This window comes from Carettochelys insculpta, chromosome 5 (assembly GCF_033958435.1).
Source record: "Carettochelys insculpta isolate YL-2023 chromosome 5, ASM3395843v1, whole genome shotgun sequence".
NCBI lineage: Eukaryota > Metazoa > Chordata > Testudines > Carettochelyidae > Carettochelys > Carettochelys insculpta.
In genome coordinates, this window is record NC_134141.1 from 81,493,331 (window position 1) to 81,517,360 (window position 24,030).

Here is a 24,030-nt window from a genome sequence, read left to right on the forward strand (position 1 = left end):
AAAGCAGAGTCTTGTAGCACTTTAAAGAATAACAAAATGATTTATTAGATAATGAGCTTTCGTGGGACAGACACACTTCTTCAGATCTGGAAATTCTATCCCATGAAAGGTCATCACCTAATAAATCATCTTGTTAGTCTTTAAAGTGCTACAATACTGCTTGTCTCTCACTTCACCATCAAAAGTGGAGACATACTGTCACAACATGTCATTGTTTTGTGATGTTGCTTTGACCCTTACATGTACGGTTATTTAATCACTCATCACTGTGATGAATGGCATAGAAATGGCTATTTGTAAATAACAGCAGCAAAGATACTGTTGCTGTCCCTCAAGCATAGCTTTGTAACAAGCTCAGTAAAATCAGAGCTCTCCAATGAACTCTACGGCCTCCCTGCAAGCTAAACTATTTCATTTCTTCTCTAGTTCCCTCTTCAGGACACCATCCTATCCAACCAGTTACTTTCTTTCAGTCTGTGTATTCTGCTCTACCTGCTGTGCTTTCCAAACAAGTCTATACCACTCTTTCAAGTATTTTCTGCATGTCACATCTCCATTACCCACTGCTAATTAATACATGATTTTTGCTAGCTAAAAATGATATAATTTTGATTAGCTACACCCACCATACAAATGAGAACTAGCTCTTGTGTTTTTGGAGGCTATCGGGAGAAATCCTGACTACTTTGAAGTCAATGGCAAAACTCTCATTGAATTCATTTAATCAGCATTTCACCTATGGTACCTCAGAACTGTGTGAATTCAAGTTCCATTCCCAAGCATAAACTTCCAGTTAGTCTAACTCCTATTAAGCTTCATGAGTCTGAAGTACCTGTAGCCTTTAATATTTGCACTATCTCTGTAGCTGGCCTCTCCGCCAGTCTTTGTTTTTGTATGTTCTGCAATCACAAAAGGACTAACACCATTAGTCTAACAAAACAAAGCAGCAAAAATGTAGCACTTTAAAGACTAACAAAATGATTTATTCGGTGATGAGCTTTTGTGGGACAGACCCACTATCTCATCACCAAATAAATTATTTTGTTAGTCTTTTAAGTGCTACATTTCTGCTGCTTTTATTTGTTGGAGTACAGACTAACATGGCCACTTCTCCGTTACCCTTAGTCTAGCTATCTAGAGATTTCTTATTTCAAATATTCTATTTGTAATTCGTATGTATTGACTTTCTGATCTTACTGCAGTCTTTTTTGTGCTAGCAGCTTTCAAGCATTAATCTCTGGAAGGTCAAATTTTGCCATGGCTTAAACAACATAGAACTCCATTGGCTTGCATGGAGTGTCAGTGAAGGAAGAATTGGGTCTATTACAATTAAAATCCTCTGAAGGTCATGAAAAGAAATGACCCAGTCCTAAGGCTTAGCGTGACAGTGTGAAGTGAGCAATATATGGCTACTGTTCCCACAGGTGAAGTGGCATAAGCCCCAAAACAGGATAAGGCCTGGTTAGTAGTTTGAGAAAATGGTTCTATTTAAAAGGCCCACAGATGAAGATAAAGGCTCTGGTGAGGGCAGAGAGACTCTTCAGTGTCCTGGACGGGATTCATTTGGACTTTGTAATTTGTCCAGAGGGCCAAGATGATGAAGACCCACCATGTTAGGTCAGCAACCTACATGGAGTGCCAGGTGTGGGAGAAGAAGTAAACTATTACATGTACCTGCCAGATGGGCTCACGAGGTGAGTGCCTCTCCTTACAGTGTACTGTAGTGTCTGCTTGCCCCCTGCAAGATAATGTCATGCTTAGGAGTTGTTGAGAGTAGATTAGGAATTCACACACTCACTGTCTCATATGTAAGAACAAGGGAACGACCATTAAGAAAGTCAACAAAGATAGCTTTTTGGATACAAGGTGTATTCATTGCCATAGTAAGACTTATTGCCACATGATGTTGTTAAGATGAAGAATTTAACAGTTCAGTGAGAGACTGGGTGTTACATGGATAACAAGAATATTCAAAACAATAATAGTTAAAGCTAGCAAAGTGTGTTGGAGAGTTGTAAAACCTCATGCTTCAGTGTTTAAATCATGCTGTAGCTAATAGGGATTAGGATGAAATCTTCCTGGTGAGCAGCTCATCACATCTCCGTATATTGTGAGGTTTTTGCACCTTCTTTGTAACATATAATGCTGGCCGCCATGGAGGACCCTGGAACGGATCCAATATCACTTTTCCCCTGATTCTGTGGCTGACCCTTAACAAAAATAAAGTTTAAATGAGTCTTAAATGGTACAGATTACAAACGTTAATTTCACCCTTGGGCATGTCATTATTAATCAAATACCCTCAGAAGTTCAAATAGTGAGCTAACAGTAGTTGCATGAAATTTCAAATAAATATCCAGGTCGCTTGGGAGCTTAAGCCCCATTTTCAATAGTACTTAACTCTCTTGGGAACCTAATGCCCATTGACTTTCACTGGACGTAGACTCTTCAGTTACACAGGCCTCTATACTGTGCTGCCACTTTCTTGTTCAGGAGTGTGAAAAAACACACCCCTGAGTGCAGCAAGTTATAAAAGTACACAGTGCCAGTGTAAATGGGCTCCCAGTGCAGGGAGCTCTGTTAGCTACCCTCCTGGCCGAGGTGGTTTCCAGAGAGTGCTGCTGTGGCCATATTTTCACTTTACGGTGTATCGTGACAGTGCTTTAATGTTTTAACTGTAGGACTAGCCATAAATATATGTGAAAATTCTACCCTCCACCATTTATCTATAAGCATTTGTTGAGACTAATCAGTTAGTGGTACCAGGGTCACAGCACTCTTTTACTGCACATAATATATGAAATATCTAGTATATCAGTGGCTTCTGTATCGTAATTGTTGGTAAATGTGGAGTAATACATGGTGACATAAACTGAAAGCTCAGAAAAATAGTGACAGCAGCAATTGCATGTCTGATCATCACTGCAAATTTTAAAAATCTTGTTTCCATTATCCCTGATAAGAAAACAAATATTCCTCCAAATTAATTTGGTTTGTTTTTGTTTTTATAAGAAATGACAATTATCAGTATCATTAAAATGTTATTTTGATATTTTACATTGAGTTCACGGGGTTCTGCTTGAAAAGCAAGGCTTCTGCTGCTCTAGAAATTTCTAGGAATATAAAAATATAATGTATGAGAAATTTCCCTGAGATGCATCCAACTCTAGTCTCTATCTAAAGGCAAAATTAAATTAGTTAATAAAATTCTGTTAATATTTGATCATGAGGAAGGGCTTAAGAATGGGGCTTATAAGAAGACAAAATTCTCATATAGCCGGTGTTCTAATAGAACCAAAATACACGTGGTTTTCACAAACATCTGGTAGTAAATATGCTTTCACAAGAAGTGGAAAGACCCCAGTAGGTCTCCACACTTCTTGCCACCATCTTATCTAAATATCTGTGGGTTTTCAATAATACCAGGGAGTGTTTAGCTAATAAATTTTAATATTTCAAAACATTTTCACATTTTTCATGGTTTCTTCCTACATGGTCATCATATTTAACTCTCATTTCAAGCACCAGCTTTCAAGATAGTCTGAGGAGCAGCCTCCAATTGTTTTACATTTCCTCAGTAGCGTTCTGCATGGTATTATGGTGAAGTGTTATTATGTTAAAGGAGCCTCGAAGAACAACTGTTTTTGAAAATTAAAAAAATGGTAAGCGAGGAACTTTCCCCATCTTTTTAACTGAATTACACAAACTTCTGTTATCTTTTAATGTGACAGTATTGGTGAGTGGAGAAAAAGGCATCAATTCTGCCATTTCAGCCATTATTCCAGTGGCACAAATATTTGACAACTTGGCTGCATAGTCAAAAATGAATTATCCATGGGTCAGAGCTCATGGCTAACTGTCCACTTCGTGGCCTCTTTGAGGGCAGCCTTTCAGATATAAACCTATATCTATTTCAGGGTGGAATTTTGCAGTTCTCCCATTTGTAGACCAGGCCCTGGCTGGAGTGTCCTCTGTATCAACTGTTTTCTTATCCAAGTGGGTCTAAGTTCGGCACTTGTGGTTCTTCATTTTGGGAATCTGAAACCTGTGATATCCAGTAACCAGTCAGTCTTGTTAAAATCAAGTTCTGTTTTTTCTTCTTTTAATATTAGAAACAAAGTATTTAGAAAAAAGAAGTTTTAAAACAAAAGGCTGCACATATATCTGTCTTACAATCCCCTGGTTGGTGGTAAACAAGGGAGGCCTCATTTCTTCCAAGCCTCCCTCTCCATTTGGTTCCCTTCCACCTTTTCTATGGTGAGTGGGGCCAACAGCCACTGGAGGCAAAGCGGGAGGGGGGACCCAGCTCCCCAGCCCTGGAAGAGGCAGGACAAAGGACAGAAAGGGTGGGACTTAGGGCAGTCAGCTGTACGCTCCCCACACACACTCCCTCCGAGCTGGGGAGAGAGGGGCAGCACACTGCTGCTGTGACATTTCAAAGGGGCCTGGAGCTCCACTGTTGCCACTGACGAACTAGCAGGGGTGGTGGCTGGAGCTCCAGGTCCCTTTGAAATGCCAGGCCCTGGGACAACTGTCCCCTTTGCTGCTCCCCCACCCCACCCCCGTCCTGTTGGTGCTCCTTTTCTTCTCTCCCCATGTACTGAGAGAATGTTCCTGTTTTAAAGCTGCCAGCATTCTTTTGATCTCCTTTGTTTATTACTGTGTCCTATCCTGGTTTCATCCAGTTATGTTAGATAGTTGGAGCAAAGGTAAAATACTCAAACCTGGTATCTTAGCATGGTCTTTTAACAATTCTCTAGTATTTGTGGAGAGGGGCTTATCTTGAGTCATTATTTCCGTTGCTCTTTTTTTTTCCTTTTACCCCCAGGCAGTCTCTTGATGCATTACACCAATATATTCATACGGAAAATAGCCCAATAACCGGGTCAGCATTAAATTACAGAGCAGCTTCATTTTCATTATACTCCAGCCAATGAGGGAGCTGTCTAAGTTTGTGATGTTAGATGATGTTGGTTTTAATAGGCAGCAGGTTTAAAACAAAGAAAAGGAAGTATTTCTTCACATTCTTCAGAGTCAATCTGTGGGACTCCCCACAAAAGGTGTTGCGAAGACCAGGGTGTAAAAGGGTTCAAAAAAGGGTTAGATAAATTCCTGAATGATAGGTCCATCAGTGGCTATTAGCCAGGATGGGAAAGGACCGTGTCCCTAACCTCTGTTTGTAAGGACTGGGAATGAGCAACAGCGGAGAGATCACACAGTGATTACCTGTTTTATTCATTCTCTCTGAGGTATTGGCCACTATGAAAAGAGGATGGACCTTTGTTCTGGCCCAGTATGACTGTTCTTTTGAACAACAAGAGTTCACTCTGGAGCCAGTTTGCTCCCCCACACTTTTGGGGTTTTAATCAATTCAGTTAAACAAATGCAGTTTTGTTTTACTTAGTCTAGCTAAATCATTCTCATATGAATGCTACAGGTCTCCAAAACTACTCCTCACTGACTACAGCCTCATTTAGAGTGAGCAAATATTGATGAACTACAGGCAACCTTGTCAATGACTTGGCCAATAAGCAGATGGAAGTTTCACTGGGAAACAGCAACCTTCACAGGAGTAACTGCCAGCTTATTGCTGATAATAGAAACATACGGCACTAAGCTGAACAGCAGTGCAAAGTACTGAAATAAATTCTAAAGACTACCTAGTGGAATACAAAAGTGTGTCAGCTGTTAAGGAATTTCATTTTTAGCTGAATATTTTTTCACAGCACAATGGAGTCAATATTAATGTACATTTAATCACGCTGGTTTACAAAAAACCTGTGGGCTCAACAACATGCACAAATCACCAACAACTGTTGATATGTATTATCAGTATCTATCTAACACACCTACTTACACAGTATACAGAAATGGTGGGAAATAGTTTATGCTCTGATTAATTTCTCATCAGGATTTCGGTTTCTAAACCATTTTCAGTGAGATACCTAGAGTGTTCAGCATAGGCCTGATCCAAACTCAATGGGAAGACGCCCACTGACATAAGTGGGCTTTCAGTCAAGGCCCACAGTTCTTCAGTCATCACTCAGATTTTACTCAGTCAATTCTCCCACTGAAGTCAATGAAATTATTCCCTAATATAATAGAGCACACTGTCAGGAAGATTTTAATGATATTCAGCCTACATTTTCCCTATCTTAATCTCATCCCATTACTCCTAGTTATATCTCATTATATGATTACTTTCTATATGACTATTGTCCCCCTTTTGGGAGCCCAATCCAAATTAGGCAAAACTCCCATTGACTTAGATTATGGAAAAATGATAAGGCCAGAGTATTTACACAGTATACCTGTTCTTGTTTTCCTCCTTTTCTGTCAGACAAGCCATTGCTGGATAACTTCTGTCTATGGAATTTTTGACAGAGTGGGGACTGGATAAAGACTTCAGAGGTGAGCCATATGGCAACACTGGTGAAGGGAGAAAATGAAAAGAGTTTTCATTATAATACCAAAGCATACGGCAATAGGAATTTTTAAATGCAGTAGCTTTTATAATATCAAATATTATCTTCTTTCCATCCTCACAGTGCTATATAAATCCATAGTGAAATTATTAGGTGTAGTTTCTTTCATTAAAAATCTAACAAGTTTAGTGTAACTCTATGCTTTTCAGTGGGAAAGACCTCTTTATTGACAAACAGTCACTGTTGTGGATAATTTGGCCTTTCTGGATGGTTGGTCTGGATCATCATCTAGACTACCAGAAGCTGAAATTTCTTTAACAAGGTACTTTTCCTTCAGTTTGTGCTTAGAGTTCAGATTTTACTTGTGACCAAGATGTCACATGGTATTTATGATCTTCATACAGGTAAACAAAAAATGTCTTTTGCGATTTGCTATAACTTTATTAATTCAAAAGTATAAACTTAATTACAGGAACCAACTTAGTTTCAAAAGTTCAATTTTTTTACACTGGTTTAAATTTTCCCTCTGTAGCACAGTTGTGCTTTTAGAAAAGAATGCAGAAAACCCTTCTACCCTCATCTACTCAGCAATCAAATGGGATAATAGCAGAAAGTACACTCACAGTAGCAATCCATTTAACTTGTCCTCTGCTGTATCATAGTCTCAAAAGCTGTAGTATTCCAACCTGGAAGTATGGTCATGCCCAAAGTCCCCTTACCATATACTGTGGTCAGCAACACATGCTAAAAGGGGGTGTTCAGGAGAAATCCCAGATAACTGGGGGAAAAAAAACCAAATGCAGTACCCTTCTTTTAAAAAAAGGGAAGGAGAATCTGGTCAGACTTATCTCAGTCTCCAGAAAAATCATGGAGCACATCCTCAAGGAATCCATTTTTGAAACAGAGCGGCAGAAGGCATGAACAGTTAGCATGAATTCACCTAGGGCAAGTCTACTTGACTAACCTAATTGCCACCTATGATGAGATAACTGGTTCAGTGGACATGATATTTGTGATAGTTTTTGAAAAAGTCTCCAGCAGTATTCTTGTAAGCAAATTGAAGAAATATGGTTTGGATGAATGGACTATATGGTGGATAGAAAATTGTTCTGATCACTGGGCTCAACGGGTAGTATGATCAATGGCTCAATGTCAAGATGGCAACCAGTATCAAATGGAGTGCCCCTGGGGTCAGTCCTGGGGCTAGTTTTGTTGAACATCCTCATTAATGATCTTGATGATGGGATGGATTGCACCCTCAGCAAATTCAGTATGACACTAAGCGGGAGGGAGAGATAGATATGATGGCAGGTATGGACAGGGTCCAGAGTGACCTAGACAAATTGGAAGATTGGTCTAAACATGGGTGAGTAATAAGAGGCTCATGGGCTGAATGTGGTTTGCCAGGGTTAGTCCCTGGTGGTCTGCCACACTATTTACCTGAGCACCTCAAGCATGGCTTATCACAGATTCCATTGGCTGGGAACAGCAAATCACAGCCAGTACGAACTGCAATTTGCCATATTGACAGATGCTCAGGTGAATAAAGTGTATGGCAGCCAACCAGTGGCAAGCCATGGTGAACCATGTCCAGTCTGTAGGCCACTTATTGTCCATACCAGTCCAAAAGAAATCCAATGGCATTCAACAAGTTCTTGTGGAGAGTCCTATACGTAGTATGGAAGAATCCCAGGCACTGCTACATGCTGGGTACAACTGGCTAAGTGGCAGTTCTGCAGAAAAGGACCAGAAAATACAGCTGACAAGTAGATGGATATGAGTCAATAGTGTGCCCTTGTTGCCAAGAAGGGTGATGGCATATTTGCTGCATTAGTAGGACTGTTGCCAGCAGAGCAAGGAAAGTGATTATTCCCCTCTATTTGGCACTGCTGAGATCACATCTGCAGTACTGCATCCAGTTTGGGACTTCCCAGTGCGGAAAAGTGGACAATCTACAGAGTCCAATGGAGGGCAACAAAAAGATTAGGGGTCTGGGGCACATGATTTATTCAGAGAGGCTGAAGTAGCTGGGCTTATTTAGTCTGCAGAAGAAAAGAAAGGAGGGGGTGGGAATTGAGAGCTGTCTTCAAATATCTGAAGGGGGAGTTCCAAAGAGAATGGAGCTAGGTTATTCTCGGGGGTGGCAGATGGCAGAATAAGAAGCAATAATCTCAAATTGCAGTGGGGAAAGTCTAGCTGGAGATTAGGAAAAATTATATCACTAGGAGGTGCTGAAGCACTGGAGTCAGTTGCCTAGGGAGATTGTGAAAATTCCATTCTTAAGGTTTATAAGGCTAGGCTTGACAAAGCCCTGGCTGGAATGATTTAGGTGGGATTGGTCCTGCTTGGAGCAGGGGTTGGACTAAATGGACATCCTGAGGTCTATTTCAACCTTAATCTTCTATTATTCTATGTGCTGCTGATTTTGGAACAGTAGTAACATGCACTTCCAGATAGGTTTTTTTTCCTTTCCCATTACTCAGAGCCTCTGTACACTGTTCCAGAATCATCATTTGAAGTCCTACTGCAGAGATGGTGTTCCCTCGCTCTTCTTTAGTAAGGACAGGTTTTTATCCAGTAGTGATAACTACTTTTCACATGGGTATCTCTACTTCCAACACCTATTGTGAATGATCCATCATATTTACAATAAGGGTGAGATTTCCCTCTATTCTCTACACATATAATCTGCAAGTATCCATTATAGTATTATATTTGTATCCTTTTTGTTGTTTCTCTTAATTTTATTTGTAAATATTCAGCTTTGTATATATTCTGATTGAAGTTTTGAAACAACATTTCATTTTGTGAGTTCATTCTAGTTGTCCTACCTTTGCTCCATCCATTCTTCACCTGGATATTAAGCCCTGAATCACTTCCTTGATGTGACTGATCCTACTTGAGGATCTGTCCATCTGTTCACAGGTCAGACCCATTTCTGTAATGGTCTGAATTCAAACAGTATACATTTCTGAAAATAGATTTTGATCATGAATTCAACTCCCAAATTCAGTTGTGTTGTGCTGAGATTTTTTAAATTCAATCATGGGAGGAAGATGTTGTTCAACCCATTGCAGAGTTGAGAAATTTGATACAGAGTTGTGATTCTTGCCCCTCACTAATTTTCAGATTTCAGGAGGCACAAACTATTGAGTTCCGGAGGCATATGAGTTAAAGGTGATCCTAAATTGCCTGCTTTCAAGATGGCAGAACCTGGAGGGTCTATTTCTTTTTTTAATCTTCTATTCTCTTTCCTTCAGTTACCCCATGTGTTGGTGATCTTTCCCTTGATCAAGTAGTGCTCAGTTCAGTTTCTTACATTAATGAATTGGATGGAAAGTTTGCTAGAGAAACCTGTAAAGCACTCAAGTCTCCAGGATCAGTCCAATAGAGTGAAAATGTACAATGTCTCATCAGGAAATTCAGGGTTAAATGGACCCTTCAGACTGGGATCTTCTGTATGTAAAGGACTGCATTGGCTTGACCTGAAACTTCTTTGGCCTAATTGCTGAACCCAGTACTTACTCATAGAATTAACAAGAACCTGTGGAGTTAGTCACAATAATCCATTGCACATATAGCTTATTAGTCAGTGTAACTACAGAGGTAAGTGTCCTATAATCAAAAATAAGTGTTGTTCCATCCAATTATGATTGAAAAAGCTGTTAGGAAAAGTACTATTTTTGTAAACCATTGGGTACAAGTACCATTTTTGAGCTAGCATTATACAGGTTTCGTTGAAAGACTAAATACTAGACTAGCCACATCTCTTGTTTCCATTAATCCTCTGTTGCTCTTTGTGCGAGGGCACACCCTCACTCTAATAAAGAGGTGGCTAAGGAGCTCTTCTAGGCTCTGCTAGCATTAATCAGACACTTGTAAGGTTCGTACTGTCTGGAAGGAGGAATCTGAGAAAGGGAAAGCCCCCTACGAGAAGGGATAGTAGTGCAGCAGAAGACTGCTCTCTTCTTCCTCTTTGTTGATCTGTCTCTGAGGTACAGTTGCTGCACTTGCCACCTGTGCAATTGTATGGACCAGGTGTAAAGCAGGAGATGACCAAAATGAGGTGGTGGAAGACAGATCCTAACCCTGATTAAAGACATACCTGTAGCTAAGCCAAACCTCAAAAGGGTAACCAAAAGACTACCTAGAAGACTGACCACCTTTTGCTTTTTTGATTTTCCTCTAATGTTTTCCTGTGTCAGGGAAGGAGCAGTAAAAGGACCTTTTGGTCCATTTGGGTTTTGTTTGTTTGTTTTGAAGAATCTCTTGTGTACCACAAACAGGAGAAAGGCTCTGTAAGCAGCTCAATTTGTTGTCTTCTATCTAGGAAGGGGAGGAGGGAAGCTCACTTATTAATAACTGACCGAGAACAACAGGAGCCACGAGTGAATTAAGGCAAATAAGTCAATCCACTCCTCTAGGCCAAAGCGAGTTTGTTCCACAGAGACGTACAGTAATAGACTAGGCAGCAATATAGATCTTCAGAGAAAGTGTAAAAAACCCCACAGATGATGGCTTTACTGCATTTTTCCACTTTCACCTAATCACTCTAGCCCAAGGGTAGTTCCACATACCCTTAAAAAACTTCTTGGGTTTCTGATCCTAGACAATTAACAAACGATATATACAAAGACGCATTTAATATGTGATGAGGGAATACAAGAGCTAATGAATACATACACACATACATATCAAATCTCCATCCCAGTATTCGTTGACTCTTGGACTGCATCAAAGTCATAAATACTATGCAGTTGTGTTGCACCTTTAAGACTGACAAATTTGGTAGTCGTGAAGGTGCTACAAGATTGCTTGTTATTTGTAAACCTGTGGACTAACACACCTACTCCTCTGAGACTATCTACATCATTGTGTTTTTTCAGACAATTTCATATATCAGCTGGGAAAACAGACTGTGTAACAAGAAGGTACATTAGAAATACAATGCACAGGAGATGTTTAATATGAAAGGACTGGTTAGGAATGTTAACGTTTTCATGGATGACGCTAGGTATTTTCGATGAAGGAGATAATTTGGTATTAAAATTGTTCAGTATTTAATTTCAGCATTTTGATAGTCAGTTTTTGTATTACTAGTTCATCATAAACTGCTGTATTCAGCTGTAAAGGCTCTGTAGGCTGTAATTGTGTCCTTTGTTTTTTTCTGGATTGGGGCATTTGTGGGTTATCAAGATAACTGTAGTATGAAAATATAAAATACTATTAAGTTTCAGATATAACATCATTAGTTTTTGTCACATACGTGAAACATATATTGAAGTGCCATGTTGCATTTCTTTATGAAATAAGTTTTGTTATAGCCATGTTTATCTAGTTCTTTAGAAAGATGCTCTTTAGCAACCTCATCTAAGTGTTGATGGAAAACTAAAGCTGGGCTGAGTGTAACAATTCCAGGTAATTGTACCCTGTATTGCCTCTCTGTAATTCAATGCCAGCAATCACTCCCAGCTCCAGGCTACTCAGCCTTGACCATTCTTGGGTGCAGTTATGTGTCTCTCTCTTGACTGGGGTATTTCCAGGCTGTACAGTTCCAGGGCTATATTGTTGTATTCCCAAAAGACAGACTACCTCAGCAGGCCTGCTTTGCTTCTGTCCTCAGAGATGGTACTGTATCATGTTACTACACAGCCTTGCACTGAAAACATTAAAAATAATAGACAAACCTACATAAGCTTACTAGAAATCACTTCATCAAGTGCTCTGGTTCAATCCCCACCCAGGGGTTTCCCAGTGGTTACCACTTTATCATTCCTTCTGGTCAGAATGAGAATTCAGTCTTAGAGGGCCACAAACCCTTCCCTAAGAGGACCTGCCTGGTTGCTGGATCAGAAAGAAGATTCAGAGTCAGTTTTAATTGAGACCAGTGATTCCCAACCTGGGGAATGCAAAGGTACTGCAGGGACTCCATGTTAAAAAAAAAAAGATAAATAAAATGTACAATAGAAAAGAAGTTCTAAAAACATTGTAAAGTTACAATCAATTATTTTTTCTAATTAAATATTTTCCAATAATGTTATTACTTGCTGTCCAAAAAATCTATGTAATGATTTCCCTTTTTGTTTAATGAAGTGTATATAGTGTCTAGAATTGGCTTTGATGGGATCCGTGAACAGTTTCAGGGTATTAATGTGATCTGTGAAAGTGTGGGTGGATGATTGGGGTCTATACTAGCGAAAGGGTTGGGAACCACTGACTTAGGCTATTTATCCAAAAGTCCTTTCTTTGTCTGTTGGTCACTGGAAAATGCAGTATGAACCACTGTATGTGTGCCTTTCTCTAAGGGCTGACACCTTTCTGGAGGTGTTAAAATGTAAGTGAATTTGCATAACCACTCCCCACTGTTTTTAGTTCCTGGAGGTCTGTGGTCCCTCTCTGCCCTGGGGATTTCGTGCAGTCCCTGAACATTTGCATTTTCAATACAGTAAACTCATAAAATACTTAAACTTAATTCCGTAAGGTCTGTACAGAATATTGTCTCATCGGTCACAATGAGGTTTCATCTATTGTGAAGTATTAATTCTCCATAGAAAGTCAATGTCTCTATTGCTCTGCATGCACCTGCACAGATTTTAGAGACAAGAGGAAGGCTTTTGGTAGGTGTCTTTACACAGCGTGAGTGCACCAATGTTAAATATCTCATTTCATTTGCGTTATGCTGCCCTGAGATTTCATTTCCACAGCTGAATGTACAAATATTAACTGCTTAGTATACAGATTGAAAATTAGGTAAAGAATGTCCAAGATAATTGGTGCTGGTTAGTTAAATCAAATTTGATATGTAAAATTATTACACTTTTTCTTTTAAGTTCCATTCTCTTTTCCGCATGCAGAACAGTTGTGCTCAAATTCACCTTGAGCAGAACAGACTCCATTATGGGCTTGTAGGATTTCCGCAGTATGTTAAAAAGGCTATAGTGATCTGGTGCACCACAAAGCATACTTTGATGTTTTTAATTTATGGTGCATTTCTCCTAACAGCTGGAGAGTGGAGTGATACAGATAAATCTGCCCCACATCATGGGGATCTTTGTGTAAACTGAGGTGAGTGTTAGGTTATGCCTTGCCTTGCATTGAACCAGCTTTGATCTATCCGTATTTCCCTATTTGATCCTGGCGTGGCGCATTCAGCCATGTACTAAGGAGTCCTTTCCCTTTGTCTTTCAATGCTATTGCACTGGACATTCTCTGTCTTTTCAAATGTATGTTTAAAGTTGAATATATTTAATGTTCCTATATTCTGCTATTCTTCATTTACAAAGCTAATTTTTATATACTGTAAATTTTATTTCTTACCAAAAATATATTATCCTGCAAGCAAATTGAATCTAATGTTCTCAATATGCCTGTAATTCTTTTTTTTTTTTTGCAACTGAGTGAAGTGTGAAAATTCATTTAACTGCTCTTAGTCAAAGATAGGAGGGGTGGGAGAAGGAAATTGTTTTACTTCTGCCAAGTGAGCATGGAGAAATACAGAATATGCATGTCACTGTTAGAGGGAGGATGGAGGAAACATGTGCTTCAAAAATGTATCACCAAATTCAATGGAAAAGAAAAGGACTCAGGACAAATATTTGTTTTCCTCCAGCATTTATTCAGTAAATATCCATTAATACGAAAAAGTTAATCAAAATAAACAAAGAGCTAATTGAGGTTTGAGCGAGTAAAAAACAGGTTTGGCTTCCAGGCCACAAACGTCTCAAAATCAGAGATTTCCATGGCTGCTCAGAGACTTCTGTAGGATGGAAGCCAACAATGTGGGGTTTTTTTCTGAAAGTGACCCAAAAATAAAGATTCACTGAAAGAAAAAAATAGTAGATATCAGATTACATAGTCAGTAAGATAGGGCTTGGTCAAGATCACAGTAAAAAAAAAAAAATATATATATATATAGCAGAAGATGGCACTGTTGATTTGGTAAATGGTTGTTTGCCTTTTCAATTAGTATTTTAGCATAGCACTAGAAGGTACTGTACTGCTAGAGGCATCCTATGACAAGTGAGACATAACTAGGGCTCTACCAAATTCACAGTCCATTTTGGTCGATTTTCATGGTCCTAGGATTTTAAAAATTGTAAACTTAATTATTTTAGCTATTTACATCTGAAATTCACAGGGTTGTAACTGTAAGGATTCTGACCCAAAAAGAAGCTGTAAAGTTCTGACCCAAAAAGAAATTGTAAGGGGGTCTCAAGGTTATTGCAAGGGGGTTAGAGTACTTCATAGAAAGATGCCTGTGTGTGACTTCTTTTAAGCTATGGGGACTGTTGCATAGCAGGCACCAGACAGTCTTTGAGGGATAGGTCCAATGGCGTGAGATCCATGATGACTGGGAATCTCCTGTCTGCTGCAGCCTTCATCTGCCATCACAGCCATTGTAGCATTACTCTTTCTGTCCTTCACCTGTTCTGCCATTAAGGACTTTCAGGATAGTTCTTCATCTGGTCCCTCCCCCTTGATCTTGCCTCTCCTTATGGCATTGCTCTCAGGTTCATGATAATGGTGCAGATGAGGAGAGGCGGAGAAGGATAAAAGAATGATGAAACCCTTCTGTGACAAGACCTGTGGTTCCAAAATCGGGCTGGTCAGCCATCAACGGACTCACAAATAGGAGGTTTGGCAGGAAGACATCCTACCTGTTATCGAGTGACTGCCAAGAAGAAGCAGTACTGCTACCCTTACTTCTGTACTGTTGTTGTCAGTGGCACTGTCTTCATTGCTGGGCAGCTGGACCCTGGCAGTTTTGGCTGGGAGTACTGCTTTGAAGGCAAAGTTGACACAAGCAGCAGCACAGAAGTAAGGGTGGCATGGTATGGTATTGCTGTCTTTACTTCTGCATAGCTGCCAGCAGAGCTAGGCCTTCAGTCAGCAGCCTTCATTCTCTGACCATCCAGCTATGAAGACAGCAGCTCAGAAGTAAGGGTGGCATTATGCAGATGTAAGAAGGCAATACTGTATTATGCTATCCTGTGCTGCTGCTGCTGGCCAGGCACTACCTTCTGATCTGAGTGCCTGGAGACCCACAGCCATCACTCTCTGCCTGCCCAGCTCTGAAGGCAGTTCAGCTGTAAGGTTGGGAGTACCACAACCCCTTAAAATTTGTCACCTGTCCACCTCTTGACTCCGTTTACATCAGCACCCCCATTTGAGAAGTGCTGATCCACCCTATGAAATCTATGGTATTGGGTAAATGCACATAGAATATCAGATTTCATGGTTTTGTGATGTGTTTTTTTGGTGATGAATTTGGTAGTGTCCAGAAATAAGGCATAAGGAGTGAACCTGAGGAGACGCAAGTATTAGGCATGGCAGCCCAGGCTGCAGTTTAGTATGTGGTAGAAAAACAGAAGCAAGAGTGATATCAAAGTCTAAAAATCAATGATCGAGAGGGACATGAAGCAGAGAACCCTGCTTTTCAAAAGTGTGCAAGTGTAAGAAGTGCAGTAAGAACCCCAGTAAGAGGTTCTGGCTCCTCCAGAACAGTGGCTACTTCCTGACATACTCTACATAGATTGGTAGCAAGAGGGAGATCTTGGCAGATAAGAGAAAGGTGATGGAGGAGTTTGAACTATGCCAGGTACACCCTGCACTCTTGGCTCCATGAAGGAGCAACCTACTGATGTGCCCGGCAAGGTCTGGAACTAGAGTAGTACTGTGCATACAGACTGGTTCACCCATTTTTCTTGCCTTCTTCATTTGGCTGCAGGTCCCACCTCTTGGTGTTTGGGTGGGACACAAGGGTGAAGAGGTGGATGGTGTGAAGCTGAGTGCATACAGATATTTTTTGAGCATAGTTCAAAGGTGGACCAGTAGCATGTTGTTCAGATTACAGTAAACCCTCTATTTAATGGACTAATAGTGGAGAAGGGGTGTCCGTTAAATCCAAAAGTCTTTTATATCCGAGTCTGCAGGACTGGTGGCACCTTGCAAGGTGCGCTAGGGAGCACTCTGTCTGAGACCTGGGAGGAACGCAGCAGGCTTGGGAGAGACAGCTAGGCTCTGGCGGGCCTGGTGGCCCCAGCCACAGTGGCAGCCCCAGCCACTCCTGAGGCTGCAGCTGCGACAGCAATCCCAGCCACTCCGGCGGTTCTTCCAGCCCTGATAGCTCCAGTAGCTCCAGCTCCGGCAGCTCTGGTGAGTTGCTGGCATTTATTTGTGGGGTGAGAGGAGGCTGGCAGACAGCATTCATTATTTCCAAAGTTCGTTATATCAGGATCTGTTAAATTGATGGTTTACTAGACATAGATTTCATGGTGGGTGGCCATGGAGGTTCATGGGCAGGGGCTTGATGACAAGTTTAGAAGAGCGTGAGATGAAAGGCAGGTGAGGAGCACTCTCTTGAAGGACTTGTTCAAGGAAAACAAGAGAAGCAGGAGGCAAGCTGCTATTATATCCAGGAGCTCACAATGGAGGACACGGGGTAGATAGTCCCAGGCACTGGCTAAATGCACAGGGATCTGCCCAGTTCCTCTGACTGTAATCCAGTAGGTCTCAAAGTCTGGTGGTGCTGACAAGGGCCATCATCAGCACATAAAGCAGAAATGGAACGTGTGGGATTGCTGGACAAGTAAGGAAGTTCTCATAGTTAACAGGTGAATTCTGCCTGTAATTTGATTCTATCCCTCTCTCTGCCTCAGACTTCCTAGTTAAATTCCTTAAACTTAATTTTTTTCTCAGGTGGTCATTAATTCCTCTTTTTTCAAGTTGCCCAACCTGAGTGAGAATGAAGTCAGTAGGAGCGGTGATTTGAACATATAAAGTTAGCACCTCATGCTGGGCACCCACATTTAGTGGACGCTTTTGAACTTAATTTCTCTGTGCCTGAGTTTGCTATCTGCATAATGATGACAATACCACCCCATCACCTCACAGGGGAGTTGCAAACATTAATTAATTTATGTTTGAAGCATTCAGATACTACAGGGATGAGATCATAGAAAAGCACCTATAGAAATGAATAATTCTGGCTTGAAAGCAAGGTTTGAATAGTGAGCAGTACATAAGGCCCAGGGGCATACATTAAACAATGGGGGTGAAATAAACTATCAAATAGCAACCCATTAAGTGACCATAAGCCATTCTGTGCATTTGACTGAAACAGGGGGTCTTGTGGAAATAGTAGTATCTGGTTGTGTAATTAGACAGTATCATAATGTATAAGCACAAAGGAGCCAAATTAAGGTACACAGGTTACTTTAATCATGGCATTTCCTAGCTTTCAAATGTTCAACTTTGCAGCCTTCATAATGTTCTTTTGAGGTAGTTTTTGTGTGTGTAATTTTATACAGAAAAGCCATTTTGAGTAACGTTTGCAGGTTTCTAATATGCATTTGTTGGTATATAACTGAGGCCAGGAAAACACCATCTGGGAAAAGTAGATTTCAGATACACAACTTCAGCTAAGACAATTGCGTAGCCAGAGGCGAAGTATTGTGGATCGAATTTTCTGGATGTCCTCACAGTGGGAGATTAATGGGAGAAACTCTGCCATCGGCCTCCCTTACTCCTTGAGACAGTCAGAAGTACCAGGATCAACGGTAGCACCCTGATGGTTTGATTTATCATGTCTCCACTAGGCATGCTAAATCAAACCCCAGAAGATAAACCACAGTCAAGTCAATCTTCCAGAAAGTATGGGCATACCCTGAGTCTCATGCAGTGGAACTCACATTACTTGGTAGAGCTCCACAGAAACATACTAAAAAATGTTTCCACAGGAGGGCAGAAAGTTGAAATTGATTTGGCTTTGTGTATGCTCCCTTTATTTGTTTTCTGTAAATATTTTAATAAGTTTACTGATAGAAATATTTATAGAAACAGTAGGTTTTAAGCAAATATTGTAGAATATTTGTGGGAAGTCCATTCTGAACTCATAAATATGAGTATTTACATTGGTTGTCGAATTGATATTTTACTATAGTATCACTCAATCAGGGAGCACCAGTGCCTAAAGTGCAGAGCAGGCCAAAACAACCATCATCCCCTGTCTTCCCCCACCCCAAAAACATACAAATGAAAAACACCCAAAAAGCTCAAGAAAGAAAGGGGTGGAGGTGGGGAGACAGCAAATTTAAGCTGGTTTGCAAAGGGGCATACTTTAAGCAGTAGGGGTGCCTCTACTCTAGGAACTAACTTCAAAGTTAGGCATTACTTTGAAGTAGCCTGCAGAGTCTACACACATTTTCCCTTACTTCAAAGTTAACTTCGAAGTAAGGGAGCCCAACTTCGAAGTCCTTACTCCATTCCCAGGTATGGAGTAGAGCCATAATTCTAAGTTTAACTTCAAAGTATAGTGTGTGTAGATGCTCGACTTTGAAGTCTGTTACTTCAAAGCTGTATTTTGAAGTTATTTTTCTAGTATAGACATGGACTAGCTTATGGAAGCTGATGCTTTCAGGTAAATCCTTCCCCTCCTCCCTCCAATGCACTTTTTCAGTCCGCTCTAAACACTGGAGAGTAGTAACAGAGAAGGAGCCGTGTTAGTCTATATACTATCAAAACAAAAAAGCAGTCAAGTAGCACTTTAAAGACGAACAAAATAATTTATTAGGTGAGCTTTCGTGGGACTGACCCACTTCTTCAGACCATAGCCATACCAGAACAGACTCAAGATTTAAGGCACAGAGAACCGAAAATAGTAATCAAGGTTGACAAATCAGAAAAAAAATGATCAAGGTGAGCAAATCAGAGAGCAGAGGGGCGGTGGGGGGAGGTCAAGAATTAGATTAAGCCAAGTATGCCAAAAAGCCCCTATAATGTCCCAGAAAATTTGCATCCCAGTTCTACTGTTTTTGTTCTCTGTGCCTTAAATATTGAGTCTGTTCTGGTGTGGCTATGGTCTGAAGAAGTGGGTCTGTCCCACGAAAGCTCACCTAATAAATTATTTTGTTAGTCTTTAAAGTGCTACTTGACTGCTTTTTTGTTTTGACTGGAGAGTAGATTACAGACATAGATATCCTTTTTCATCCTGTCAGAAACCACCAAAGCTGGCACATTGTACATACTAGTCATGGGGGACAGGTCTTAAATCGTAGAAGCATAGGACTGGAAGGGACTTCGAGAGGCAATCAAGTCCAGCCCCCTGCCCCAATGGCAGGACCATATATGATTGGTCCTGCTTGACTCTGCTGCTTGCACAGGATAAGGTTAAAATCCATCTATTTCAAATGTTGCTGTATGTTGTGATTTTGTTGGGTCCATAGAAGGTTACAAAAAGATTAAACACTATAAAATATTCTAGTTCAAAGAAAGCAGAACATTGACTTCATGTCTTGTCACATATCTAAAGTCACATTTTGGATTTAAAATCTATTTATAATTCTTTAATCTCCATGTATATTCTCTTATGGCTTTGAAAATTTAAGTAAAGATTTTGGGATTTTTTCAGTGTCTGGGTTCCCATTTTTTTTAAAGAAAAAGAAATAACAGTTAAGTTTGTGTCTCTATAATATAAACTTAATTAACATCAGTGGCATATGGAATTAATGCTGCCAGTGAGGGAAGAGCTTCACAATTAAATCATGGACTTGCTGCCGTGCAGTTTGGAGACGTTAGCTTTGCTTACAAGACAATGGGTTTATATTGTATATTCCATAGATTCTCATTATGTGTTCTGCCAGCAAAATTAAATTAGGCAATCTCACTACTTGCATCATCTCAGTATTAATATTATTTATTAGACAAAATGTTCCTCATGTTATGTTTCCACTCATTATCAGAAATCATTTTCCTCTTGGAGGTTGATATTAAAGTTTATATATGATAGCATTACTATTTGTTTTAATATTTTCCAATAAAAAAACTACAGTTTTAGTGACTGATATTTTATTTTGTAATATTGAGGCAAGTACTCCCATAAAATAGTAATAAAAAGATAAGATGATTACAGCTAAATAGGTGAAGTCCTGATTCTGCAGGCCCTGCTCACATAAGACTCCCTTTCTGCCAATGCCACGAGTAAGCAATAAGAGGCTATGGTCCTAAAGGCTTTTATCAGCTTTTCAGCTAGCTTTTCTGTTTTACTGAGAAACTATGTTCTTTTAGTCTGAGTACTTTTATTTTTATTAAAGGAAAATGGCTAATCAAAAACAACACAAGTGTCCGTGAAAGAAAAACGAAGAGCAGTATATGTCTTTTGTACCATGTGCTGTATCATGAGCTCACAATATGGAAGCTCCCTTTGCAGAAAGTGAGTTCCTAGAAACTGAACGATCCAATACCTAGGAAACAACAGGCTAAACCTTACTAAAGTACAAGCAATATGAGACCAGCTGCAATCTTCCTTTCTCAAGGTATAATTCTAAGGAAATAAAAGTACATTCAAATTATATTTCAGCTAAGTTCAGAAAAAAAAGTGCAATTTCAAACACTCCACCCAGGTCTGCAGCTCTTAAATACCCAAACTCAGAATGAAATCAATGCATAAATATAGTTTGATTGGGCTCAGTTGTGTAAAATTTGAAATAGTTTCACATCCATAGTACAAGTATTGTGTTAGCTTTCTTGCAGAATAATAGAAAACATTTTTATTTGTGTATTTCTGGAAAACCAATTTGTTTTATTAATAGTTTACGTAAAAATGTCATACTTCATAGTGCAAAAATGTTTATCACCTTTGTATCAAAAATATTTTAACTGAACTTTGATTTTCAGGTCACCCACCAAAGATTTTCAGACAAGCTAAAATTGTTTGAGTTGGCTCTTTTGGTTTAAAGGTCAGTCAACATTTTTATTTCTAGCTTCGGGGGATTATAGATAGGCCAGAAACAAGAAGTTTGGGATCAAAGCTGAGGGCTGTTAGAATGTGGTATTCTTGTTCTGCCCTCATGGATATAAGGCCACAGTCATGAAGATCAGATCCTGATGTGAATTTGAACTTCACTGAATTCATAATTTAAATTCTGATCACGTGTTTCACTTTGTCCAGTCCTTAGTTTATACTTTCTGCTATTGAGCCAAATTCTGCTCTTACTTTGACCCATCCAATCTCTTTGACCTTGACTATATTCTTACCCTGATTCATAGTCTTACTAAGATTTTAGTGATGTAAATGAAAGTGGAATTGATCCTAAATCTAAACAAAGGGCATATTCACTTCTCGGTGCACAAGCTTAGAGTACATGCCTCAAAAAACAAAACAAAAACAAAAAAACCCACACAGCTAAAACTTGGCAGGCGAGGTCTCAGCCAGAGGGTGGATTTTATTTATTTATTTTTGGTAAACGTTGAGCTCACTTCTCTCCTTAGATAAGCAGGCACACATTCCCATGTATCTTGTAAAATCAGTAACAGTTCTCCACATGCATGTGCAAGTGTAAGGCTGTTTTTACAAGATATACAGCAATTCTAACTCACATATCTTTCTGATGACAGAATCAAGCCATTGGTTTAAATCTATTTGGTTTTAGTTAAGTTAAAGGAATTGGGGGATATGGGAGAATAGATATTTACTAGCTCTGAGTGATATTTTGAGCTCCTACAATCAAAAAACAATTAAAAAAACAAAAAACTAAAGGCCTGGTCCTGTAAATCTGTATACCTGTGTGTGTTGTACACGAGAAGGGGTTTGCAAGAAGAGGTCTCTTTATTTGTCAAGTTATAAATCCTGGACATAGAGTCTGCTGTAAAGCCCATTCAAGTCATTGTAAAACCTCCCATTAACAGCAATGATTTTTGGATTTTTAATGAAAAAATGCAATGCATCACTCTCACGATCCTCAATAAATTCAGAAAAAAAAATTAAAAAAATCAAAAAGCACCCTGGCCATATATTAATAGTATCCTGGTGTGTGTGTTGGAGGATGTTAATAAAGATTCATAATATACAAATCATATTATGTTTAAATGCCCATCTGCAGCATATACCATCTAAGCTGTGAAGTACAATAAAGGACATATTTATTCTGCCCTCATGCTATTTGTAGCTAGGATGTGTGCGTAATTCATATGAGAGACCCACATTACCTGAAATCATTCTGCTCTTACACACAAAATTGCACCCATCAGGTGGGGAGATAGTTGCAGAACTTGCCCAAAAGAGCAATTTCCATATATTCTCCTTTTAGAAAAATTAGAAAAACAGAGGCTTTTAAGATTCAAGTGACCTTGGGCAGCTTATTTTACATGCTGAGCCTAGAACTCATTCAACCATTCCCATCCCAATACCAATATATCACAAACTGTAGCAAATAAGTTACAAATCATTAACGGAGCACAGTGGAACCTAGGATAACAGCACCAAATCTGTGGGCTGCTTTGATCAGGCATACAGCCTGTACATAAACCCAACACAGTAACAAAACTCCAACTGACTTCAATAGTTCAGGATCAGGTCATATGCACACTATTAGAATACCAATACACAAAATAGTTGTGTTAAGAATTCTTTGCCCACCTGAAATGATGGGTGTTTGGGTTTGAGTTTATTTTAATGTATGCTCATATTTAATTATTAATAGTAGGTGAGACAGTGCAGAGTCAAGGAGCAAAAGAATTTTACAATATCTTACATAGCTATATTTTTATCATATTAATTGGCACATCTCATAAATGATGAGGTGACTTTCTACATATTTCAGTACAGTGTGGCTTATTTTGAAGAGTTCATCACATGTGATATTCAAAACAGTGAATCAAAGTGAAGAAGCTGGTGTCAGTTTTTAAAAACAAGCAACCCAGCAAAACTCTTCCTGTTCCAGGATAAAGTGAAGATGTAAATAGGTCAGAAAAACAAGAAATAGTGAGTGTTTGGTACGTGCAGGCAAAGTTTTGTTTTGTTTTGTTTTGTTTTGTTTAAATAAAACCTAGTAGTAATTACATTTATGTTCAACCCAATCCTGTAACTTCAATAGGACTACTTGATGAGTCAGGATTACTCATACAAGTAAAAATTGCAGGATTAAGTCAGTGTTTAATACAGTTGTTACCTAGACTTTTAGAAGGACGGTTGGTGGACAAGGGAGTACCCATGCCTAGATGCCTATGGCCCCCACATTAACAAATAAAAAGTGGGGTGGGGTTCCTTGAAAGAGCAGAAGCAAATCAGTTGTTAATAACACAGTGCTGTCAAGTAGCACTGGTTTTTATTTTCTCTTTTCACTTGAGACACCTACCCTTGAGATATTACAAAAAGAAACAGTTCTATCATACTACATACAACTAGTGGAAAAGGAAGAGTAATCTGATGCTCTGTACCTCACCTTGAGGGTGGCAGACTGGACATTTTACCATCTCTGTTTATACATTAATACACAGAAACTTGTCTTGCCAGGGTTTTCTAGGTATCTTAATTCTGCTGATGCAAAATGAGAGTGAAATTACAGGTGCCAGTTTGCAGTGTAGAATGCTGATAAACAACACACCATTTTGCAGTGGCTGGTCACATCTGGAGCCTTTTGGGATGCAAAAGTACTGGAAGGATTATTGCAAAACTTAAAGACACTTAGGTTACCATAACTTTTGTTTTTAATTAGTAGTTTTAACATTTTCCTTTTGGAGTATTTTCTTGCTTATACAGTATCATTCTTATTTACTAACCATTGAATTGACAGCAAAAGCAGGGAATTAGACCTAGAGCACTTGTCAG

General features: G+C 39.5%; 1 long non-coding RNA gene across 2 annotated transcripts; it reads right to left on the reverse strand.

Annotated features, from left to right (window-relative positions):
• Nucleotides 1–1,877: 1,877 nt before the first annotated feature.
• LOC142013670 (uncharacterized) lies at nt 1,878–23,769 on the reverse strand. Of its 2 annotated transcripts, none has more exons than XR_012645757.1 (3): nt 23,645–23,769; nt 6,312–6,429; nt 1,878–2,210 (listed from the first exon to the last, which is right to left on the reverse strand). It is a non-coding gene; the product is annotated as an uncharacterized LOC142013670 (long non-coding RNA). The 2 variants fall into 2 exon arrangements; XR_012645758.1 differs by lacking the exon at nt 23,645–23,769 and adding an exon at nt 22,410–22,466.
• Nucleotides 23,770–24,030: the final 261 nt, after the last annotated feature.